The sequence below is a fragment of the Varroa jacobsoni genome, unplaced genomic scaffold (assembly GCF_002532875.2).
Source record: "Varroa jacobsoni isolate VJ856 unplaced genomic scaffold, vjacob_1.0 scaffold_1474, whole genome shotgun sequence".
Taxonomy (NCBI): domain Eukaryota; kingdom Metazoa; phylum Arthropoda; class Arachnida; order Mesostigmata; family Varroidae; genus Varroa; species Varroa jacobsoni.
The window spans coordinates 157,950-162,757 of record NW_019214376.1 but is presented as its reverse complement, the minus strand read 5'-3'; the positions used below and the strand labels follow the sequence as shown (position 1 = coordinate 162,757).

At 40.2% G+C, this 4,808-nt stretch overlaps 1 long non-coding RNA gene across 1 annotated transcript; it reads right to left on the bottom strand.

The window, feature by feature from the left end:
- Positions 1-626: 626 nt before the first annotated feature.
- Positions 627-2,092, bottom strand: LOC111270475 (uncharacterized). The gene is made up of 2 exons (XR_002686312.2): positions 1,497-2,092; positions 627-1,090 (listed from the first exon to the last, which is right to left on the bottom strand). It is a non-coding gene; the product is annotated as an uncharacterized LOC111270475 (long non-coding RNA).
- Positions 2,093-4,808: the final 2,716 nt, after the last annotated feature.

Below are 4,808 nucleotides of genomic sequence, written 5' to 3'. Positions count from 1 at the left end.
TTTATCTGTGGGGTTGTGCCCCCACGCAGTTCTATCCATTTCAAATTAACCTTTCACTCGATATATTGCAGGTAGAAGGATCTATCTAAAACTGTCGGCGGCATTGTTTCTGCACCCTGCTACATTTCCAATATCAATTTTCTTTTTTAAAGATTAATCTTGGTCCACTTTAATTAGTTTTCAATGAATTACTGCTTTAAGGCAAAGAACAATCCGAGGATTATTACTGATTAAAAGTTTTAAGGTTATACATACGTATATGTTATGACGGCGTATTACTCGGTTCGGACGAAAGAGGTACTGCGAAATAATGAAAAGCTTTGCTTTGTTGCCTTCAGTCGATGGCGTACCCAGGGACCTAGGAGGCATGAGGTCGGTCAAACCTTTCTGGAAATACCTTTTCTAAGGAAATTGACTCTGCAAACTACTTTCTCTCGAACGATCACATTGAGTTCTGCTGAAGATAGTACAAGTATTTCGTACTCGTTTAGCTACTATTTAATATCGGCAGATACACTGAATTCGAGACAAAATTATATCTACTGCGGAAGGAACGCAATTAGGACAGATTCGTACACGATTTGGTTGCCTCCAAAAGTCGCTGGTTGAAAGTAGTGCACATAGAATAAGACACGTGAGTTCCAGTTATGGTTAATTTATTTAAGCATCGTTGTTACTTCAGTAAGGAAGACATAACAAATCAACAATCATTCGATAATACTTCGCCTCTAGTTTCAGTCGGCCATATTTTGATGACTATATATATATATATATATATATATATATATATATGAGCAGAAAAGCGACGGAATTCTACAATCAATAAATCCAGGAGATAAAGAGCAGATTGTTCCTTCTGTTCTGAGCAGACAAATGAATGTCATCGATGCGCCGAAGCTGCCGGACGCTGCTATGTTCTACTGGCCGAAAATACTTCCCAATTTCAGCTTCCAGGCCCCAAAGATTGCTCGAGCAGGTGGAAATGCTGGGACCAAAAGGATGCTATACTGGGTTGCTAGCGTAAACGAAGATGTGTTCCCGGAACGTCGAAATAGGCTATATTGAATAGTTTTGTCTATTTCAGTCTTCCCTATGCAAAAAAATACAATCAACGCGATCAGACGAGTTAAATAGAAATCATACGGATTATTAGACAACTTTAGGAAGTACACTAGTAAGGATAATATCAATCAATGTATCTTTATTCAGCCCGGCTATCCTCATAAATATTTGTAGTGCCGTTGTTTTCAGATTTAGCGAAATTCATACTATATTTAATAGCAATAAAATATAGTTAATGAACATTAAATGCGTCTCAGATGAAACAACACTCGCTTATATAAGCTGAATATATTTGTATCTCTGGTTACCTATATAGTTCCATTTTGATCCGTCAACTGTACAATCGTATTATATCTCTCTCTACACATACAAAGCTTCATTTCTATCGTTCAGCATTTGCATGATCGTATTATCGGCCTGGTTGTCATACTTACTGTCATCTTCTAGTTTAGTGTCCAGGCATTTTTCTTTCTTTGGTTGAATGACGTCGGCCAAACGAAAATCGTATGAAACACTTGACAGCTAAACTTAGTGTTGTTCTGTCAGCAAGTATCTATCTAACACGTGTATCTGTTTATTTATACTGACTGATCCGAGGTAAACGACAACTGATGGATTCTCTTAGATACCAAGCGGGCATCGGGCACACGTCATAGACACGGATGAAGTTTGTATCAGTCACACGCTAATGATATCACTTGCGCTTTTTTTGAACTGGCACCTTTGGATGCCGTCTTCAACAGACCTAGCAAACTGACAGAGTAAATGGCTTTGATTTGGACATTGAAACAATGTCGTCTGTTGCAACATACGTTACGTTGATTGGTACGTCAAGAATATATAGGGGACGCGTCGGTGTAGAATCAACCTGCACTTAGATCAGTTCATTTGTTGTCACATTTATAACATCTCCTATGCATAAGCCTTTGTAGTTAAGTGTACACGCCGTTACAGCCTGTAAAATCGACACATATTAAATGTGTGCCGCTAACTGTTGCCTCAACATAATATCTAGCTGTTTTCGATATCTACTTACGTGCTCGTCTACTGTCAGCCGCAATGCGATCGTATCCTTCGAACAGAATTGGCCTATTAGAAACATTGTTCTCGCCCCTTGTTTATAGCTAGAAGCCAAGCGACATCTATACATTTAGCTTTTGCCACAGGAACGGCATCTTATGGGGCACATTGCCGTTGGCATACATAGATTTGAGAATACGATAACAGTAATTGAGCCACTGTTGCTAGACGGCTGTTCGATGGACTGGGGCAGACAGGCTGGGCCTAGGAAAATCAGGCTCAGAAGAAGGATCCCTGGCCTGAGGCACGTTCAGTTTGCTTGCGTTCGTTCCAGGCAGTAAAACACTGGTAAGAAAAACACAGGTTATCCGTTGCAATCAGCTCTTTCTGTTACTACTAAACCATTATAGATCGTGTAAAGTACTAGAGGCACTCGAGAATATCTAGCTATAGTAGATCGCTAACCGATATCTACGGACGTGCATTGTTTCTAACAGACACCTACTGGCATAGGTAGGCTAGTCCCAAATATCGGAACCGACATTTAATTAGATAGCGCATCGTGAAGGGGTATGCGTTCAGAATACAGTTATCATAGTAAATATACGAGATGAATAAAACAAAGTAAACAGTTGTTATTAATCGATGAACATCACTGAAGAAACCTACAACATCCATGCATGACTGCACGCATTCGTCTCTGTGTATATACGTAAGCTTTTTCTTTCAATAGGAAAGTCGTCCTGCAACATTTTACCGTTGTTACCGTACACTGATCACTTAAGTCTATCTAATCTATCGGTCGCTAGCGTGAAGTACTGCCAGCACCGGTCGATCAAGCGATCCGATTCGAGTTGAGCCTTCGCAGTAACTAGTCCATCGATTTTTCGAGGCTCGATCGCTGCGGCGGTTCCAAAAGAAGAAATCGTATCTGACTAGCGTTAGCATTACTATAGGAACAATGACGGAGTAGACCCAATAAACTCGAGCCATTCTAAAGCTAAATGACATTGTGTCTTCAATCGACTGGTCAAAAAAAAGAAGGACATAGAGGTGGCTTTAGGAAAGTCGCAAGCCCAACGCCGCCTACGAGGCAACACAATTGATACCACATAATGACGGCGGCGGCAGCAGGTGACCTTTGGAACATTGTATTAGTTCTTCCCTCGTCCCATCATTGTCATCTGTGTTGTTCAGCTCAGCGGTAAGAGCGTTTAATCTAATTAAATATCATTATTTTCACCAATATACATTAGTACTAATTATAAGCATTGTTATAGTTGCAGTGGTGACAATTGATCAGTAAATCATGCCAAGACACAAGTTCAACATCAATGCATACGCTGACAACTTCATTGAAATTTCCTCTGAAAAATGTACATAGGTCACTGCATACTTGTTCAAGGTCATCTGTTTCTCTTTCCTGAACTAATAAACTATTATGAAATGAGTTCCCAATATCGACCGAGTAAGTTTGTGAATTGCTTCTAACTTAAACAGCAGCAGCAAGTTCATGTCCGTTAGCAGAATAATACATTAACATATTCGGTGATGGTGTTGCCTCGTTGAAACAGTTATGAGTCATTTCTCACATGATGTTACACGAATCGTATATCATTACCTGTTTCTGTATCTGTTAATAATTCTGATCATTGAAAGTGGTCGTGTATATAAATATTGATGCAGTGTCGGAGATTTTTTGCTCAAAGCCCGACTCATGATGTTTAAAACGGAACAGTCCAGCGTATGCCGCTTGTCGCATTTTGCAAGCGTCTTGAAGTGAAGGAATTTTGCTCGTGTGTAAATTTTCCAAAACAGGACAGTGAAGTAACAGCTTGTGCCTGGCGGATTACCATCAAAGCGCCCGCAAGAGGGTTAAAAATTCCACAAGAGCTATGTTGGACTATTCTGAAACATCGTTTGGCCATAACTACGAATGTCTAGGAGCTTGACTTCTGAGCAAATGCAGGCCCGACAACAATTGCCTCATGCAATGTACTCTAATAACGGGCCTTCACCTTGCATTTTCCAAACGTTAGGAAGCATTTTGGATAAATTGAAACAATCACGCAAGTGAAAATTAAGTTGTTTTCAACACTGAAAGATACAGTGGTACACGTATATTGAAGCCGCGAGAGATACCCTCGATAGGAATAACTGGAATCTGAATTACTGAAACACGTGCAGTTCGTATCGAGCTTGTCGATACTTTGTTAGCATATGTATGTCCCTGAGGGACATATACATTCAACGCTATTATTCTTCACCGCAGCTCCTTGTGCTGCTAATTTCCGATAGTTACCGTTCGAGAATTGCTCAAGAGATAAAAACGTCTAAAGGCCTTAGATGTTAAACTTGAAGCAAAAGCGCAAGAGCACAACATTAAGGGATACGCTGAAGAAAAAAAGACCTAGATAAACACAAGCTGTCCGATTAAAGTGAAAAGCTCTAAATCTGCATTTCTGGCTATCTGTCTTGTATTGTATAATTACAGTTAAGACCTCTGTATCGGTTTTACATGCTTTTAGTCTCAGTGAGGGCCTGTTTGGGCCGAAAGCACGGGAACAATAGGTGATCTTTTTTTTTATATTCTAAAAACAAACCTCCTGCCTGCGCTCCTATGAATTCGTGGTCTTTATCTTAGAAAATGCGGGCGTGTTTCTAATGTCACGCGCATCAAACGAACAGGTACAAGCTGCGACAAGCGGAGTAGCGGCCCTGCGTCT